The sequence below is a fragment of the Saccopteryx bilineata genome, chromosome 5, assembly GCF_036850765.1.
Source record: "Saccopteryx bilineata isolate mSacBil1 chromosome 5, mSacBil1_pri_phased_curated, whole genome shotgun sequence".
Classification (NCBI taxonomy): domain Eukaryota; kingdom Metazoa; phylum Chordata; class Mammalia; order Chiroptera; family Emballonuridae; genus Saccopteryx; species Saccopteryx bilineata.
The window spans coordinates 92,615,028-92,636,990 of NC_089494.1; the positions used below are offsets into that span (position 1 = coordinate 92,615,028).

At 35.4% G+C, this 21,963-nt stretch overlaps 1 pseudogene; it reads right to left on the minus strand.

Moving 5' to 3' along the window:
* Positions 1–722: 722 nt before the first annotated feature.
* Positions 723–21,372, minus strand: LOC136306511 (transcription initiation factor TFIID subunit 9-like; annotated as a pseudogene).
* Between the last annotated feature and the right edge of the window lie 591 nt (positions 21,373–21,963).

Below are 21,963 nucleotides of genomic sequence, written 5' to 3' on the forward strand. Positions count from 1 at the left end.
ATGGATGACACCATAATGAAAGGCAGAATTCATATGTTAAATATTGGCCTATTTCCACATTAATTTCACTTCTCTCAACACAAGGCAAAAATTTCAATGATTTTTTCTATTTGCTTTGGTCATGAAAGATTAGACAACAAAATTTATCTAAGATTTTTGTTAAAGTGATTTGTTACTTTATTAGTTAAACATATTATCTTTTTCAAATAATTTGTGTCACTCTTTAGTAATTTTGAAGGATATTTGGTACCTCAATTTTACTTTTAAATTTGCTTAGGACATTCATAATTTTTACAAGTAGTGATTTATAAAGTAGATGAGGAAATAATTTAGAAGAGATAGCCTCATTGACTTTTTTGTAATACTAAAAGTTATGAATATAATGCATTATGGTTACAGGAAGCTATGACAAAAGTAAAAATGGGTTGCCTTTGACAGAAGATTTTTCATTAAACATAAATTATTACAAAAAACTGAAGTTATATGTGTTAACTTCATTTTTTTTTTTGAGGAACAACTTTATGTCTTATGTTTAAAGGCTGATTAAAAGGCCATTATGAATTTTATTAAAGAAAACAACATCTCAATTAAAAACTATATTCATTCATTTAATACTATTTAAGTTTTCTAAGAGACAACTTAAAAAATATCTGGCAGGCATGTCTAATCTCAGTATAGATGTTTCAAGATCAAGTTTACATGTTACACGTATCAAGGCTAGGTTACAAATTATCATAGTCATCATCATCATTATCATCACATTTCTTTTTCAATACATTTGATGATTCATTGGCAGTATTTTGTGATGGCACTATGTTCGTGGCAATAAGAATGTTTTTGGACCCAATTAATGATGGCTTACTCAGAACATTCTGAACTCCTGATGTTTCAGGAATTGATGCTTTTACAGCTGGGGACTATAAAGTGGACATTTGTACTGTAAACCTTTCTCCTATGGGGGACATGGACTCCCTACTTTAGTTGAAACTGACATGGCTTATGGGGTTGGTGTGCCAACTATGGAGTACCTGGTCTGCTAATAACTGAACCAACATTTAATCATGAAATGGTTAGTCTTCCCACAAAAGAAGATGCTTTTTTTAAAAAAATAAAGACAAGTCTATAGCTTGGAGCAGTCAAGCAGCATCTGTCAGTGCAATATAGGCTTGATTAATGGTAAAGGAATTTTATTTCTTTATCCTGTAATATCTAATAAAAAATCTCTTGGGGGAGTAGAGGTAAAAGACTGGTCACCAAGACACTGGTTTGCAATAGGACATCCTCTGCAATAACAGTAGCTTTCACAGTATGGCTTAAATAAATGTTTGCATCATCTAGAACTATGGCACAGCAAAAGGCAAACTCCCACATCTGATTTATAACTCTTGGCTTATATTCTGTAGTCCCCAAATACTTCAGAATTTGAGCCATCGTCTATGCCTCTTTCAACATCCTCTGGGGGAGAGGCTACCTTCCAGACTTTATGATATCTCTTCATCAGACTTATTGAGCTAAATTACCCACATTAATGAATTTTAGTCCTGATTTTGATGAAAGTTCTTTGCCTAGCATGATTTTTTTCAATCTCTCTTGTACCAGTGAGCAGAATGTTCAAAAGAAACATGGTCCTCAATAAGATGGCTCTGGAAACCCTCAATTATCTTGATAATAACCAATTCTATTATCCTCTATAGGATATTAATATAAGCAAGAAATCATGTCATGACTGGCTATTCAGAAAATTAACAGATTAGGAAAATATTTATAATTACTTAATAGTAATAGATCTTTTTTAAAAATTGAGAATAGATTTCTAAACTGGAGAGTATATATAGCAGTAACATCTTGGACTTATGAGTTAAAACTAGGATAAAATGTCACAGATCTTAAAGTTTATGAAAATCAATCACAAGTTGTCAGTATGGATTTGAATTTTCAATCCTGATATTGGCTTTGTTCTATTACTTTTTTAAAGATCACTGAATAAAGGCAGAACACTCTATAATACAATTTGCACTAGTAATCCTGGACTAACTTATTTAATAGAAGTTCCTACAACTTATGGGTCATCTAAGAATTCATAAATGAGCTTCTTGATGTAGAACACATACATTGGCTACATACAGATGATTGTAGGAAGAAAAGTTATACTATTTGAATCCATAATTAGATTAAATATTCTATACTAGTATTTCTGAAAACAAACCATATGATCTAAACCTGGCTTAATTGGCTAATTACATGAGTCATTAAAGATTTATATATCAACAATTATTTTCTAGATATAAAGAATAAAATCATATGCATAAAAAACCTAGGGAGGAATGTACTGTTCTTACTGTTTTATTAGTTTGCATATTTAAAGAAAAGAGATGACATTTTCAAATTAAGATTATTCAATTAATTAATAAAATGATTAATTCAAAGAATCAGGAAGAATTGAGATAATCTACAAGTAATAGTGGGAAACTCAAATTTAGTAAGGGGCATGAATGTCTCTGTTACATGTAGCCTTAATGAGCAAGAGGAGAGAGTGGTTGACAAACTTAAACATAGAGAGAAGGGGTGTTTAGGAGGTGACCACTTTACAGGGGCTAAAATAAGGCACCCTCCATAACTCTACAAGGCATTCCAACTACACATCCTTCTGCCACACACTCTCCCAAACCCAGTGCTAAGATAGAACCAGAAACCAGAGTGCAAAAAAGCTCATTGAAATCTGAAAGGTTAACCTAAGAGGGCAGAGTGAAGAAAGGTAGTGTACAAATGGGGAAAAAAGACATCTAACCCAATTATTATATTTATTTCATGAAAGAGGAAACTATAAAAGTCATAGCCAGTAAGGTGCAGAGTTGGGATTCAAAGCCAGTTTTGTCTGATTTCAGAGATACCAAATAACTTTTGTTCTCAAGGGACTTAAAATATTGTAAAGAAGAAGCTAAACTTCTCTCCAGTGTAATAAACATCAAGATGTCAAGTATGTTTCCTAGCCTACTGTCATAGTTTCTCTTTGTCTCTCCACTGCGCCCACAGGTGCACAGGTGTAGGAGGGGGAACTACCACTTCCTTTCATCCGTGAATGGATTCAGAAATGTACCTGTGCCCAGTGAGAATTATGAGACGGTGTCAGAGGAACATCATGTAAGTGATGCAATTATTGATTTAAAATTGTTTATTGCAGTTGTAAATTAGATTTCTTAGTCTCATACCTTCTCTTTCTACAGCCTTTATCCAGCATTGTAGGGTTTTTTTGTTTGTTTGTTTTGTTGTGTGTGTGTGTGTGTGTGTATATGTGTGTGTAAGAGAGAGAGAAAAAGAGAGAGAGATTTGGGAAGAATTGGTGGAGGCTAAAAATATTTTAACTTTGGAATTTTTAGAATGTTGTTATTATCTTTGAAGATCTAGGTAGTGTGAACTTTATTGACCACATTCATTTTTCTATTCTTTTAAATCTAGAATTGCCATAAAAATACAAACCATCAAATGGCAAAATTTTAAATGATCAAAGAGTACTTTGAAAAAGATGAATCCTTTCTTTCCTCTCAGCCCTGCAGGTGCGAAAATATTCCGTAAAACTCCAATGTCAGCATCCAAACATTATAAAGGATGCCACTGTGCATTTTAAAACTTCTTACATTATGCTGTGGGATCATTTTTAGTCATTGTCACTGTGCTACCAAGGACAGTTGAACAATTCTAGATTAAATTCTGATTACACACACTCAGATGCTCATTTAATATAATTGAGTGTGCTATTTTGCTGGATTCTATGTTCAGTTTATGATCACTATTTGAAGACGATATTTAGTAGTGCTTGTCTAGGGTAGAGTAAGCCCCACAGGTGATCTCCCAGAATCAAATTTCTAAGTCATCTTTTCCATTAGCTGCCAACGTTGTTAATGCCTGAGGCAGCTGGTGCTAGAATGAGAAAACTCTGCAGTTTCTTTACTTGGGACAAGATTCATTTAATCCAGATCTAGATGCTCTATTTCTGTGGTACATTTGTTTAGGTGAGTCAATGTATTCATTTTTAACACCTTAAATATTTTCAACTTTGCAAGATTATCTGTAAAAAGACACTTGATCAATTCTTAGTCTTCTTTGGGTATCTTTTAATTTCTAAATCCTCCACAAATACAAGATTCAGATACACTTTGCCAACAAAAGTGGGAAAGTCTGAGTTATGAACTTTGTTAATTATGAATGCTACAATTTTTTTCTTTATTTATTTTGAGAATCACAGTTTCAACTACTTATTTGTCTGTAATTTCACTATCCTAGTATGAAGTCACAATAAGACTTAATTATTACAAGTATTATAATCATTATATGAATAGCTTCTTTTAGAAATATCACCTAGCACCTAAAAAATGGTTTTATTCATTTTTCCTTGTTATTTCTCTTTCCTCACAACATAAAAATATATTTTTTAAACTTGATCATTATATTTTTATAGGGCTAATAGCTATTCCTTATATAAAGTTACACACACACACACACACACACACACACACACACACCCTGCCTAGAAACTTTGGATCTAATATTAACACATTAATTTTGAGATCATGGGTTATAATAGATTTTATTATTATTATTTGAAGTCCTTTGCTTATCTCTAGGCAAAAAGGCACATAGTACTCCAGCCCTTCTGAGGAGCTTAGTCATGTGTCTTGCTTTAGCCAATTGAATACGATCAGAATTGATACCTGTCATGACTGAACAGAACTTTAAGAACTATGAGGTAGGTCACTTGATTTGCTTTCTTCCATGGGATTGACCTATCCTCAATGGTAACTGATCCCACTGACTGCTCCTTTCCTCCCAAATGAAAAAAGCAAGTGAAGAGAAATGATCTCCAACTTAAATGCAATGCAAGCAAGAAATAAATCTTTACAAATATAGTTTGTTGCTGTTGCTACTACAACATATGCAGGAAGAGATAACTGATATAGAAATCGATAGCTATAAATGGGTTGCTGCCATAGCAAAAGTTCAATAATACATAGCACTTTTTTACATAAATTTGTAAAGTGTTCCATATTTTTATTATAAAAGATAAAGAGATTAAGCAAAAAAGGCATATGTGTGTATATACACACACACACACACACACAAACAGTGTGGTGATAGCCAGAGGGGAAGGGAGTAGAGGGTAGGCGGAGGTGGGCAAAGGGAGGCAATGGGTACACAATACAGTATGTAGATGATAATTCCTTGAGTTTCACACCTGAGCCTGTACCCCAACAAATTCAGTTAAAATTTAAAAAGACATAACATTGACTTTAGGGCAATAAAGTGAGAGATGCACAAACTATTTAAAGAGACAGAAAAAATGGAGAAACTTTATAGAATGGTGATTTATTTGGCAAATCAGTCTTCTGAGATAACTTGAAAGGCATGTAACATAATTTAAAAACTTGTGGTAATAAATGAGTATGTTGGAAAGCTAAATGTAACCGAAGTGACTTGGTGGCTTTTATTACAATACATTAAAGAAGTTAATAAAGTAAGACATGAACTTATAAAAACCTTAAAAATAGCAGAGAAAGTAGATTTAGAAATTTTAGAATTTTCAGGGTTGAAAGATTACACTTTTAATTAACAATGACTGATTGAAGCTTGGCCTAGAGCAAATATCAAATCAAGCAGGCTACTGACTTGCCTTAGCCAATCACCATGAAGTGATTAAGTTGATTTTCAAAAAATATTTTAATTTGGACAAAATGGCTTACAGGGCAAACAAAGCAATCTGATCAACTCAAGGTAGTGGCCATTAAGTCTAGAGAGAGAAAGGTAGATTTTAAAAAGAACCATAGACTTATCTACTAGAATATGGCACTCATTGGAATCATAGAGATGAACATTTGAGAAGTGTGTACTGTTAATATTTCTAGCATGGACAAAAAAAAACAAAATAAAACAATCCAAAATGTGAGACTTAAACTGGCATTGAGCTTTCATTACCTATGGTCATGACACATTTGTTAATTTAATACTTTCTATAGATGTGTCCAAGGAGAAAAAAAAAATGATCCATTTGAAGCAGAACTATAACAAATAGAACCTGATAGTATAACCATGAAGCAAAACTGAGGACTAATTATGGAAGATTCTCTATTCCACAAAGGGGGTCACACTCAAAATATATCTCTGGAATTCAGGTTTTCTGTGGACCAGTTATTTGGTGCCTTCCATTTTTCTCCTTTCTTAACACAGTACTTATTGAGATTAATGTGTCCTTGTTCCATGACTAAATATTTGACATGGGGTGTGCAGGTAACTTGCCTTTGTAATTCATCTTTGAATTAAGAGGAAACTTCACAGGACCTGGCTGGTTAGCTTAGTCGGTTAGAGCATTGTTCTAAAACAAGGTTGTGCATTCAATCTCTGGTAAGGGTGCACATGGGAAGCAACCAATGAATGCACAACTAAGTGGAACAACAAATAAATGCTTCCCTTCCCCCTTCCCTCTATCTCCTTTCTTCTCTCTAAAGATACAAAAGCAAAACAAATAAGCAAAAACACAACAACAACAACAAAAGAGGAGCCCTTATGATATAGTCAAGTACAAGACCCTGGACTTGAGTCTAATGTCATTATTTGTTGAGACATTTTGTGCAGCCATCCCTGAGGAAGAATATGTTTATTTTGTGTGCAGATAGAAAGGAAGTGAACATATGTGACTATGATGATAAGGTGTAATAGATTGTATGAAAGTTCCCAATTATCCACTTTCCTTTATGAAGAGGATTATGAATATCTTTCTATATCCAGGTGAATGAAGGTGAATCCCCCAGAAGACATTTACTTCTGTGAACCATTGATATGAGGCACAGCCATGGAATTTAATTTGGCCAGTGGGATAAAAGTTGAAATGTTGACACCATATCTGAGCAGAAATTTATGAGCCATGAAATGGTTCAGCTATTCTCTTTTTCCTCTTCCATGGGATTAGTATGTCCCAGAAGGCAGCTGTTTCTTCAGCCTGGATCCTGTAATGAAGGACATGAGAAATACAGGAGCCACATCCCACCCACAGCCAATATGTAACAGGACAGAGCAACTGACTTTGATTATAACATTATACTTAGTTCTGAAGGGATTACCTAGGAAAAGCTAAGTGTTATATGAATATTTTAAAGGTTTTTTTTTATCTTTTCTACTTTTTGTTGGTAAGGATATAACTTGCCCATGGAAAATAAATGAATTTTTCGGAGAAATAAAAAACAAAACAAAACAAAAAACCCAAAAAACAGCTAGACATTACCTACAATAGTTTGAATGCATGACAGGGCCAAGTAATATGGAATAGAGAGGTCAGTATCAAGATATTGTCTATGGTTTCTTAATTCCACAGTTTAAGACACATGGGAGAATGTTTAACTGAAGCCCCAAGTGCAAGTTTCATCCTTTCAACTTTGATGCAATTGCTGTGTGACTCATGGTCATCAACATTGATGAACATATGTCTTACTGTATTTGAATGAAATCATTTTTCTGACCAGGGGATGTGTTTCTTCACTCCTTTATCTGTTTTCTTCAAAATGGTCTGAGAATGTTAAGATTCTCTTACTTTATGAGTTGTTCACATAATTCACTTTTGGCACTTCAATAGCTCATGCATTTTGCAAGACTGCTTTCTTACTATCTTCACCTTTTGATAATGTGGTTTGTAATGAGTTTAGCTCATCTACCATATTACACTTGACAAAAAGAAAAAAACTAGAATAAAATATCGGTCTTCAAATCTCAAGATTCAAATTATACTATTGCAACATTATCCAAGAATGTACATTAGAAAGAATTGTCAGAGGCTTTTAAGGTGTCAGAATGGGCAGGATCTGCATGGATAAATTATGAGATTTTTTTTCTCTTTTTTCTATTATGCCAAAAAATATCACCACCAGTCTGCTCTCTGAGTTGTTGAGAATAAGTCTATGAAATAAGAAATTCTAAAATTTTCTAAAGCATTTCCTTATTTTATTGGTTTGCATTTTATTTACTTTCTATGTTTATATTTCTGGATATTTCTTAGATGTGTTCTAGCTTCTATCTCAGGTATCTGTGCAGTATCATACACATCCTATGTTTGTCTAATTATTCAGCATACACATTTCTGAAATTTTATTAAAACTTAATTTTAAATAAATATTATATTATTGTGATATGATTTGCTGATATAAACACTATTTTAATGTTATTCAGGAGCATTAGTTAGTAGTTTTTATTGTTACTAGGAAAATAATTTTTAGAATATTATCAAATATAAGGGTTTTGTAGGCAGGAGGAAAGAATACTATGGTAATGTTAATATATGATCTGTTATGTCTAATGGATAATAACAATATAATATCAATTATTTTTAGCCTTTATTTTATGCCAGGCATAATTCTAAGCTCTTTATGTATGTTAATTTTTTTTAACCTTACACAATCCCAAGAAGTAATGGCTATTATTACATCTGTTTTATAGACAAGGAATTTGTGAACTGATAACTTAAAAAACTTGCCCATGGACAAATAGTTAATATAGTGGATTTACCAAACCCATGCAATTTGAAACAGAATCCCTCTTTTAAAATATAAAATGAGTATTCACAAATTCTAACATTAAAATTTGCGTTACTATGAAGATAGTCTCAATCTTCTAATGTGCCATGAACCCCAGAGCTTTAGTGTTGCTAGACAAAAGATTATTAGTTGGAGTTGGTATTCAGTCTCCAAAATAAACCTTATAATTTTGGTAAAGATGTGTGCCAAAATTTGTATTTACTTTCCATACAATAGAGCTGTATTTGTTAACTTAATTTACTGTGTATTTTATTTATAGGTCTTACTCCCTAAGTTAGGAGACTCTAAAAGGCAGGAAGGATAATTTATTTATCTTGCTGACTCTATATTATCAGTGCCTGTCTTTGCAGCCTCTTGTAAGTAAAAGACACTTTCACAATACTTACATAGATTCATTTTTTTCTAATTTCTAAATCAGCCCTAACATCTGGCATCATGGGGTGTCTTTGTTGTTGTTTTTGTTGTTGTTATTTCTTATATATGGACCAATTTTGCAGAATCACAGTGTGAGTATCCTCTATCTCATGACAACTCCTTCTGATATATTCAAAGTGCCCTGCTACCCCAACAAGACAGACACAAGTATTATTACTTGCCAAGACTCAGTCTGAATTTCCAGGCCCTCTTTCTTATTTCTTAAACTTGAGCCAGAAACACAACACTGTATTCTGTTTCCCTGCATCATCAAGTTATTTTTGGTTATAAACATTCAGTTTCTGTTCTAACCATGCTTTCTGTTCCATATGTTTTCCACCTCAGCACTGATGAACATTGCAGAAGTATAATAGTGCTTAATACATGGAAATTCATTTAGTGTAGACACACAAAAGGCACTTAATACATATTTATAAAATTGAATTGTAATGTCCAACCAAAATTATTCTACCAAGAAATGCATTTTAGATAAACTCACTTGTAAAGGGTAGGGTTAGGTAAATTGGTAGAATTATATGAGTTGAATCAAACTGTTTAGCAAGTTTAGCAAGCAGATATTGTTCAATATTTAGTCATCAGTGGATTAATGGATTTAAGTGAGATATATTAGATACCCATGGGTATAAAAATAATTTCAGGCCCTGGCCGGTTGGCTCAGCAGTAGAGCGTCGGCCTAGCGTGCGGAGGACCTGGGTTTGATTCCTGGCCAGGGCACATAGGAGAAGCGCCCATTTGCTTCTCCACCCCTCCGCCGCACTTTCCTCTCTGTCTCTCTCTTCCCCTCCCGCAGCCAAGGCTCCATTGGAGCAAAGATGGCCCGGGCGCTGGGGATGGCTCTGTGGCCTCTGCCTCAGGTGCTAGAGTGGCTCTGGTCGCAACATGGCGACGCCCAGGATGGGCAGAGCATCGCCCCCTGGTGGGCAGAGCATCGCCCCATGGTGGGCGTGCCGGGTGGATCCCGGTCGGGCGCATGCGGGAGTCTGTCTGTCTCTCCCTGTTTCCAGCTTCAGAAAAATGAAAAAAAAAAAAAGAAAGAAAAAATAATAATTTCATTACAAAATAGCATTCTTATCACACATTTGGTCCAAGTGCTTTGAAATAGACACATGCATTTTATTTATGGAGTTCATGGATTATGTGTTTTTTTTCTTTACCTATAAGGAATGAACACTTACAAAAGACTTCAAGAGTGGAATTCCTATAGAGAAATTATTTTCTAAAAATAATATAACATAACTTGCTTGTTGATGATTAAGAAAAGATTAAAAAATTTTTATTAATTTGAAAGAGAAAGACAGACAGAAACATCAATCTGTTCCTGTATGTGCTCTGGGCAGAGACTGAACCCACAATCTTTGCACAAGGGGAGGAGGCTCTAACCAACAGAGCTATTCAGTCAGGACAGGATTATCAATTTTTATGATTTGACTTTAAATTCTAAACAAGTGCCAAAGCAGTGAATGTACTTATTTTCTTTTAAAGATTAATAAGTATTAAAGCATATACAGTAATTAATGACTTGATTAATAAGTAACCAATATCAACAACTTAAGATAACAACATAAAAAAAAACTCATAAGAAGAAAAGTACAAGGTAGATGCCCATCATACAGACCATGGAATAAATGTCTGAGTTAGTTACTGAAGAGTCAGCATGAAAAGGGTCTGGAAAGGGCCAAAGCCTGGAGTTCTTCTTTTCCATGTTTACAGATAGAGAGAGAATCTCCATGGTATAGGAAGTGTCTGGAAATATATGATTATATGATTGCATTTCAGAAGAGCTGTTACTTTCAGGGATATAAGGTAACTTTAGTTCCTGATAGATAAGAAAAGTAAGACAAAGAGGAGTTGTAGGGAAGTTAAGACTTGAAGTTTAGGCAGCAGTTGGTGTCTGGGCTATCTGAAAAGAGGTCCATATCTTCCATTGTGACTCAGACACAGAAATTCAGTCTCTAAAAAAATAGTGCTCAGACATAGCTGGATTCTATACTGAGTGGGTCATGCACAGTGATTTGCAATACTTCTGTGCATTAGAATCACCTGACAGAACTTTAAGATACTACTGTACTGTTTCAGGATGGCCAGAACCTACTCCCAGACCAATTATATTGTGGTTTAATTAACTGTTCTGGGTAGGACTTTACATTAGGGTTTCTGTTGTTCTAATTTGGCTCATGTTATTTGTTTATTTTTTGATTTTTGTTTGTTTGGTTTTGTGGTATAAGTTTCTGATGATTCTAATGTACAACCATGACTGAGAGCTACTGCTTTACAATGTGTATGAAGCACCTGGGAATTTTGTGGAAATGTGTATTTTGCTTCAATCATCTTAAGACAAGACCTGAGATTTTTCTTTTCTACCAACATCCAAAATGCTGGTTTACACACTACACTTTGGGTAAAAAGAACAAACTGATGTGTAGATTTTCAGGCACTGGGGGAAGAAAGAGCCCTTATAAGGACCAGATAAGTAATTTTGATAAACTCCCATTAAAATGGGCGCAGTGGATAAAGTGTCGACCTGGAATGCTGAGGTCGCCGGTTCGAAACCCTGGGCTTGCCTGGTCAAGGCACATATGGGAGTTGATGCTTCCTGCTCCTCCCCTCTTCTCTCTCTCTCTCTCTCTCTCTCTCTCATTCTCTCTCTCTCTCTCTCATTCTCCAGTAAAAATGAATAAATAAAATCTAAAAAAAAGAATCTCTTTTAAAAATATATATATGTGATATGTGAGACTTCATATGTATTAGTTTTCTACTGCTATCTCACAGATTTAGGGCTTATAGCAACATAAGATAAACTTGGTAGGTTATTTATTTATTTATTTAGAAACAGGAAAGGAGAAAGATGAAAAGCATCAAGCCATTGTTGCATCACCTTTGTTATTCATTGATTGCTTCTCATATATGCCATGTTTAGGGGGCTCAGGTCAAGCCAGTGACCTGTTGCTCAAACAGGCAGGATAAATCAAGCCAGTGACCCTGCACTCAAGCTGATGAGCCTGCACTCAAGCCAGTGACCTTGGGACTTTGAACCTGGGACCTCAACATCCCAGGTTGACACTCTATCCACTGCACAACCACAGGTCAGGAACAGCTTGGTAGGTAAGAACATAATTTCAGAGATCGGAATTCCTGACACTGGTGAACTGGGTCCTCCACTCAAATTCTTCCCAGGATGAAACTGAGGTGTCATTAGGGCTGTTATCTCATCGAGGGCTTGGAGTCCTCTTTCAAACTCACTTGTTGCCAGAATATAGTTCCTTGGAGTTGTAGGACTAATGCCCTCAGCTTTGAAAAGGTGCCCACTGAATTCTACCATGAACTCTCTCTCCAAATGTGAATGTTTCCTTCACCAATGTCAACAGGAGAACATCTCTGGTATGTGGAATCTCTCTGATTTCTTATTGACTCTGACCACTACTAGACTTTTTTCAAAGGACAAACCCACTATTCCCACTTTTTGCTAACTTAAACTAATCAGAGGTCTTACAGAGCTCTGAAATATCCTTTCCCTTTTGCCATATAACATAATGTAATCACAGAAGTGATATCTCATCCTCCTCTTAGAGCCATGGGGGCCATGCTGCCACTCCAATGGCAGGCAGATAGAACATCACATCAAAGAGGGCTTATTCTGAAGCCCTAAGAGCTAATGGAATTTGCTTTGCTAGGTTTGGACTTGCTTAATACGCATCACCCTTTTTTTTTCCTTTCAATTTTTTTCTTTTAGTATGTCTATCCTATTCCTGTTTCACCATTGTATCATAGAATTATATATATACAATTTGACAGTTTCAGTGCTCGAAAAAATTTTACCTCAGAAAAAAATCATACCTTGAGTCTTATCAATAGGTGATACTTACATAAGAAATTGGGCTTTAAATTTTAGAATTGAATCTGGAATGAGTTAACTATTTGGGGCTATGGAGATAGAATGAATATATTATGAACATGAGAATAAATAAATTTTGGAAGCCAAGGAAATAATGTTATGAGCTGAATGTTGGGTTCCTCCAAAGGTCATATGCTAAAGGGCCATGTGAGCACAGAGCAAAGAGGAAGGTTGTCTGAATCCCCAAGGGAGTGCTAACCTAGACACCAACCCTGCTGGGACCTTGATCTTGGATTTACAGTCTCCAGAACTGTAAGAGAATAAATTTCTATTTTTAACACATTGGATTACAGAATTTTGTTATCGCAGCCAAAGTAGATTCAGGTTATACAAAATATATGATTAGTTGAAAGAGAAGATGTCAAACTATTATATAAGTTCTACTGATTTATGTTTTTACCAGGAGTTAATTTTCACTGGTTTAAATCCTTGCCAACACTTGGTATTTTCATTCTAACTTTAGCTATATCAATTGGTAGGTATACCTGTAAGTAATATCATATGATTTGTTTATTTTACCTTAAAGTAATTATTCTTTTTTAGGGGGGACAGGACAGAGAGAGACAAAGAGAAGGACAGACATATAGGAAGGAAGAGACATGAGAAGTATCAATTCTTCATTGTGGCACCTTAGTTGTTTATTGATTGCTTTCTCATATGTGCCTTTATTGAGGGCTACAGCAGACTGAATGACCCCTTGCTCAAGCCAGCAACCTTGGGCTCAAGCTGGAGAGCCTTGCTCAAACCAGATGAGCGTGTGCTCAAGCCGGTGACCTCGGGGTTTTGACCTGGGTGCTCTGTGTCCCAGTCCGAGGGCTTATCCACTGTGCCACCCCCTGGTCAGGCTAATTACCCTTTTTTTAAAAAAAGAACTGCAATCCACATGTAATACATTTGTGTATTTTCTGTAAAGAAGGCTGTACATTTATTTTTTTCCACATTAATAACTAATCAGTTTAGTTAAGAATTGTTAATCAAAAAGGAGGCAAGGGCCCTGGCTGGTTGGCTCAGCAGTATAGCGTCTACCCAGCATGTGGAAGTCTTGGGTTCAATTCCTGGTCAGGGTACACAAGAGAAGCACCCATCTGCTTCTTAACCCTTTCCCCTGTCCTTTCTCTCCATCTCTCTCTTCCTCTCCTGCAGCCAATGCTCCACTGGAGCAAAATTGGCCCCAATGAGAATGGCCCCATGGCCTCTGCCTCAGGTGCTAGAATGGCTCCAGTTGCATTGGCGCAATGCACCAGTGGGCAGAGCATTGCCCCTGGTGGGCATACAGGGTGGATTCTGGTCAGGCATATGTGGGAGTTTGTCTGTCTACCTCCTTGCTTCTCACTGCAGAAAAATACACACACACACACACACACACACACACACACACACACACACACAAGACAAGAATTGGCTAAAGCATGGACCCGAAATGTTGAGGTCGCCGGTTCAAAACCTTGAACTTGTCTGGTTAAGGCACATATGGGAGTTGATGCTTCCTGCTCTTCACTCTTTCTCTCTTTCTCTCTCTGTCTCGCTCTCTCCTTTCTAAAATGAATAAATTAAAAAAAATTAAATAAAAAAGACAAGAATAACTGTTCCAAAAATTTAAATGAGTGAAACAGTTCATTCAGTTTCATTCATTGAAAACACCATTTTTTCTACAATAAACTGTATATCACTTTTGTTCTAAATCATGTGACTGGCTATATACTCCTCTGTTTCTGTGCTTCTCTTTCTGTTCCACTAGCTAATTTTTTGTCTTATGCCAAAATCCTGCTATCTTAATTATTAGATACTGAAGTTTTATTTTAAGAATTGATAACTTGGCCTGACCTGTGGTGGCGCAGTGGATAAAGCGTCGACCTGGAAATGCTGAGGTCGCTGGTTCGAAACCCTGGGCTTGCCTGGTCAAGGCACATATGGGAGTTGATGCTTCCAGCTCCTCCCCATCTCTCTCTCTCTCTCCTCTCTAAAAATGAATAAATAAATAAAAAAAAATTATAAAAAAAAAAAGAATTGATAACTAGTAGTAAAAATTCTCTTTTCACCCTTGCACGACAGCTTGATTGGTTTGAGTATTGTACAGAAGCTCAGAGGTTGCCAGTTGGATCCCTGGTCAGGGGATATACAGGAACAGCTGTATGCTCTTTTTTTCTCTCTCTCTCTCACTGAAATCAATAAAAAAATTTTTTTTCTCTTTTTTTCTTTTTCTTTTGTGTGTGTGTGTGTGTGTGTGTGTGTTTAGACTAATTAAGACCTCCAGTACAATATTTAATAGAAGTGATTACAGTGTCCCATAGAAGAACATGAACACTCAACCCAATATTTTATTTGGGTACCAAAAATGATGAAGTCACACACGTATCCAGTGATTATGAGATGATTTATTACTCACATAAGAAAGTTTTCTGGGAAAGGCAAGGGAGGCTCCCAAACAGGTCAGAAAATGGCTCAAGAGAGAGTTGGGAGGAGTGACTGGTTTGAAGTTTTATATTTGTTTGGGGGTGGAGTTGGAGTGAGGGTTTCCTCACTCAGGCTGAGTTCTCAGTGCTTTGAACTTGCCATCAGAGGCAAAGGAGAAACCACCTAGACCCCTGATTGCGAACCTTTTTATAGAAACCGCCCACTTTTGAAGTGCTGGTCAACCTAGTCCCTCCCGCCCACTAGTGGGCATTTCAGCTTTCATGGTGGGCGGTGGTGGAGCAACCAAACAGCCCGCATTGGCCCAAAGGTGAGCCGGAAGTGAGGCAGAGGCAGTGGGACTGGAAAACTCTCCTCAGTCAAAAGTGAAAAATAGAGTCAGGCTCTTTATTACATTTGTTTCATTCCCAAACTTTGAGGTAAAGTTTCAGCTATTTTGCCAGGGAATGTAAGATTTATTGACTTACATAAAATGAATTATGTGTCCAAATTTGGCATATGGTTCTCATGTTTTTGGAATTTTCTTTATCTGAAAGAGAAGTGTTAAATTTTCCCCTTCTTTTATTTTCCATAGTAACTCTCTGAATTCTTATTTTATATATTTTGCCTCTATGTTATAGGGTTAACACAAATTTAGGATTATTAAATATTAGATTGGTCCCTTAATATTGAAATAGTTATTATATTTATATGAGTGCCATTGAGTTAAGCTATATCTGTCTGATACAGTATACATATAACAAATTTCCTTTTGTTAATATTTGCATGTTCCTCATCCTTTTATTTTCAAGCTTTCTTTTTCTGTACACCTTATAAGCAGATTAAATTGAGTATATTTTTAAATAGTTTTGACAATCCCAGCCTTTTACTTGAAGAAGTCTGTTTATATTTAATTAATATTGATATATTTATGTATAACTATAACATGCAACCATAATTTATTTTATTTTACATAACTTATTGTTTTACTACTTTTTATTATTATTATTGAAATTTAATTTTTATTGATTTTAAGCATTTGTTATTGATTTTTACTAAAAATTTTACTTTATTTATGAAAGACTGCTGGAACATTCAATTATCCACATTCTGCCTTCTCCAAATGCCCCCAATTTTTTGATATTGTGGTTGTAGATTTTAGTTTTATTTATAATACAAACCACATAAGGTATTACAATTATTGTTTTGTAATATTAGTAGTTATTTATATCTCCCCACATACTTTACTCTTTTAAAAACCCTTCTTTCCTTCCCCCATTTTCATGTTTCTGTTTAAGATCTTTTTCCTTTTGCTTGAGGATATTAATATACCTTTTCTTTTAGTGAAGACAAATGGTGGCAGATTATCTGTTTGTCAGAAATTGTCTCTGTTTACATACCCTTTTGGAAGAATATTTTGCCGAGATATCTAAGTTAGCAATTATTTTCGTCAGTAAGATGACATTCCATTGTTTTGTCTTCCATATTTCTTTTTGTAGTCAACTCTCAGTCTTTCTGTATACTTGTTAAAATAATTTATTCATTTATTCCTTAGCTTATTTTATTTTATTTTTTTTATTTTATTTTTGTAACAGGGACAGAGAGAGACAGAGAGAGGAACAAATAGGGACAGACAAGAAGGGAGAGACATGAAAAGCATCAGTTCTTCGTTGCGGCACCTTTGTTATTCATTGATTACTTTCTCATCTGTGCCTTGACTGGGGGGATTGGGGGGGTACAGAATATCGAGTGACCCCTTGCTCAAGCCAACAACCTTGGACTCAAGCTGGTGAGCCTTTCTCAAACCAGGTGAGCTCACACTCAAGCTGGTAACCTCAGGGTTTCAAACCTGGGTCCTCTGCATCCCAGTCTGATGCTCTATCCACTGTGCCACTGCCTGGTCAGGCTCTAGCTTCTTATTAGATTTATTTTTTAATTAAGTTTATTGGGATGACATTGTTTAATAAGATTATATAAGTTTCAAGTGTATATTTCTGATTTATGATTTGTATATTGCATTGTGTGCCCACTACCCAAAGTAAAACCAACTTTATCACCATATATTTGGCCCCCTTTATCTTTTACTATCCCCCTACTTCCTTCCCTTTGGTAACAACCATACTATTGTCTGTGTCTATGAGTTTCAATTTTATATTTCACATATGAGTGAAGTCTTTTGTTCTTAGCCTTTTCTGACTGATTTATCTTGCTTAGTATAATATTCTCAAGATCCACCCATGTGGTCACAAATGGCAGTATTTCATCTTTTCTTTTTTTAAATTTATTTTAATTTATTGTGTTTACATAGATTTATCTTTTCTTATAGCTAAGTAATATTCCTCTGTATATACATATGTCTCACATATTTTTTATCCAGTCATCTATTGAAGGACACTTAGGTTGTTTCCATATATTGGCCACTGTGAATAATGCTGCAATGAACACAGGGGTCCATATATCTGCAAATAAATGTTTTCAATTATGATGATAGATACCCAGAACGGGGATTGCTGGGTCTTATGGTACCTCACTTCTTAATTTTTTGAAGAATCTTCATACTTTTTTTTTCCATAGTGGCTATACCAGTTATATTCCCACCAGTAGTAAATAGGGGTTCCTTTCCTCCACAGCCTCTCCAACACTTGTTAATACTTTTCTTGTTGATAATAACCAATCCAACAGGTATGTGATGGTATCTCATTGTAGTTTTGATTTTCATTTCACTAATAGCTAGTGAAGATGAGAATCTTTTCATATATCTGTTGGCCATTTGTATTTCTTCTTTGGAGAAGTATCTGTTTAGGTCCTCTGCCTATTTTTAAATTAGATTGTTGTTAGTATGGTGTTGGTATGAGTTCTTTATATATTTTAGATTAATCTCTTGTTGAAGCTCTTGCTTGCAAACATTTTCTCCCATTTAGTTGGTTACTTTTTTTTTGTTTGTGGGTTTTTTGATGTGCAGAAAAAAAACTTTACTTTTTTGTTTAATATAGTCCCATTCTTTTATTTTTGCTTTTACTTACTTTGTGGTTGTGGTCAAATTTATAGAATCTTCTCTAAGACCAATGACCATAAGTTTAGTACCTATATTTTCTTCTATGTAATTCATTGTTTCAGATCTTATATTTAGGTCTTTGATTCATTTTAAATTAATTTTTGTACATGAGCAAAGTGTAGTCTGCTATCATTCTTTTGCATACGTGTTAACTCTAATTTCTATATATTCTGCTGGTAAATATCTTGAATTTTTTTTTGTTTAAGTCCCTGCCTCTTCTCAGTCTAGTCTATGATGTATTTTATTGTATGCCAGATATTATATATAAATAAAACACAGAAGTTCAAGAGACTATTACTCTCTACCTAAGGGTATTCTTTTCTCTACTAGACAGATAGAAAGGGCTGAAATCTGAATGAAATAATGATTGATGTATTGCAGGGCTCGGTTGTACTTACTAAGACTCATTCTATCTTATGTTTGTCTTCTTTCTTGGGCATGGCCCTCTTGAGATTTTGATTGAAAGCCTGGTTTTCCTCTCTGTCTTTATCTTTTCAAGATTGCAGGAAACTGAGTTTTATCCTCTAGAGTTTCCCAGCTTAGCTCTTAAGATTTTAAACTCATTCACCATTATAAACTGGCAAATACTTTAAAGGCAAAGACACCCAATTGTTTGAAATAGTCTACTCCTCTAGGAGATCTTTATTTTCCAAGGTCTGTAGGACCTTGGAATGTTTTATGCTAATTTTTAAATAAACTTCCAATCCTTTTGCACAGTCTTAAAATTCTATGATATCTTTTAGGAAACATTAGCCTAATGATGAGGCCTCTCAAATTTCTAAATAGTTGTTTCTGTACTGCTAGATCCTAGCAGCTATGACGTTAAGAGTTTAGCTGATTTCTCTTTACCCATTCAAAGTATTTAAGTTTTGGGTAAGCTTGAACATTAAACTATGACTGGAAAATTCCCATAATGTGGCTAATATCCATAGGGAGAAATAGGTGATGATTATGAATTTCTTTAAAAATGTTCCTTACTTTCTGGAATTGTAGTGCATCTAATTTTTCATTAAAGTTTATGCCAATAATATTGTAGCAACTATATAATTGGTGCCAAGTGGACACTTGAAACATCAGGGGAACATTTTGTAAAGTATATGCTTGTCTAACCACTATGCTGTACATTTGAAACTAATAGAAAATAATAGTGAATGTAAACTGTAATTGAAATATAAAAAAGAAAAAATTGTATGCTTGCGAAATAATTTTTGAAACACATTTAGCTTTTTCTAAATGCTTCAGTGAGAGTATTGCTATTTGCAACCTATTATATCCTTTTCATAGTAGAACTTCTCAACTTCTTTTTCTTTATGTTAGATTTATGAAAAATAAAATTTAAATATAGTAAACTTTACTGTTTTTAAGTATGTGCTTTAATAAATAGATAAATACATATGGCCATATAATCACCAACACAATCATAATATGGAATATTTTCAACCTCAAAAAATTTCCCTGTACACCTTCCCATCAATGACTTTCTTCCACTATTACCCCCTAACAGTCATTAAGTATTCTTTCTGTAGTTTTTCCTATTCCAGAATGACAACACAATATAAATGGAATCTTTCAGTGTGCAGTCTTTTGTGCCTGGCTTTTCTAGCTGAGCTTAGGACCTTATTGATTCATCCATATCGTTATGTGCATTAGTAGTTCATTCAGCAATATTGCTGAATAGTATTTCATTATACATGAGTTAATAGATATTTGTGGTGTTGTCATATTTGGTGATTATAAATGATATCCCTCAATGGGCTGTGTATTTCCAGGCATCTAGGAGTAGATTTTTGAAATGCGCATCTAAGAGGGCATTTAAGAATACAGGTATTTGGGTAGGCATATATTTAATTTTATTGAGTAAATACCTAGGATTGGCATTATGTGCCTGTGTGTATTTGTGTATACACATATATATTTGACTTCATAAGAAATTTACACACTATTTTCTAACAGAGCTATATTATTTTGCACTCTCTAGTAACAATGTATGCCAGTTCCACTTGCTCCACATCTTCACCAATACACAGCATTTTCAATTTTATTTTAGCCATTTTAGTTGGTATGTAGTGGTTTTCACTTGCATTTCCTAATGTCTAGCAAAATCGAGAATTATTTCATGTCTTTTTTACCACCCATATGTCTGTTTCCAAGAAATGTCATAATTTTTGCCTGTTTTACTGGGTTGTTTTACTTTTTTTATTGTTATAAATAATTATTTCTATGTTCTGTCTGACCTGTGGTGGCACAGTGGATAAAGCATCTACCTGGGATGCTGAGGTCACCAGTTTGAAACTCTGGGCTTTTCTGGTCAAGGCACATATGAGAAGCAACTATGAATTGGTGTTTCTAGCTCCTCACCCCTGGCTTTTTCTCTCTTTCTATCTCTTTATTCTGTCTCTAAAATCAATGTAAACTTGTCCAGCTATTATAGAAGACAATATGACAGTTTCTCAAAAAATTAAGAATAGAGATACCATATGACCCAGCAATTCCCCTACTGGATATCTACCTAAAAAAGTTGAGAACACTGATACACAAAGACACATGCACCCTTATGTTCATCACAGCATTATTCACAGTGGCCAAGACATAGAAACAACCAAAGTGCCTCTCTATAGAGGATTGGGTAAAGATGATGTGGTACATATATAAAATGGAATAAATACTATTCAGCCATAAGAATAATGACATATTACCATTTACAACAACAACATGGATGGACCTTGAGAACATTATACTAAGTGAAATAATTACATCAGAAAAGGTAAAGTGACATCAGAGAAATGGCACCATGAGGGGTACTCTCGATATCTCCCCTTGAACATTCAACAAATTAAACAACTAAAGAGAAAAAAATCTCAGGACCACCTAAAATATATACACACCAGACAAAGATATGATTGGGTGAAAAGGTGGCTGAATATATAATCCACTCTGAAGAAAATAAGATGGAGAACGGGGTTTTTCACTTCACTCACTGATCTGAGGATGGAACGCCTTCTTCTGAAGCTGAGTAAAGCAGACATGGTCGGAGGCATAGGGAAGAAGCTGGGTTAGGGTGGATGATCAAGCAGAAGAAAGACCACACTAGCTCTGCCTAAGATCATGGATGCAGGGTGAGCACGAGCAGCAGACTCCAAAAAAGTTTTCCAGTAGAGGGTGCCCACGGGAGCTGGCACTGGCACCAGTACCGGCACTGGCACCAGCAGCTTTGTGAACTCCCGGCTCTGCAGTCCCGGGTGGTGTGCAAGGGGTTCCACCTGGCACCACTGGTATGGGCACGCTTGCTGGCTGAAAGGCTTAGCCCAAGGTTATTAGCGATAGACATCTGCGTGTGCTCTTGCCAGCATCTTTGTGCACTCCTAGCTGCACCATCAGCATGGGACATGCACAAATGCTGGGATCCCTGGGCCTGAGACTGTCTGGGCAAGGTGCCTATACAGGTCTGCATTTCCAGTTCTGAGATCACAGGCACAGTCCACCTTAAGTGGGCGGATAAAAGCCTCTGTGTGTATGGCCAAGTCGTGTGGGCTGGGCATGCACATGGCTTGCTGTGAGCTACCAAATAGTGCACAAGGGAAAAGCATGTGGAAATAAGACCAGCAGAATAAGGAAGT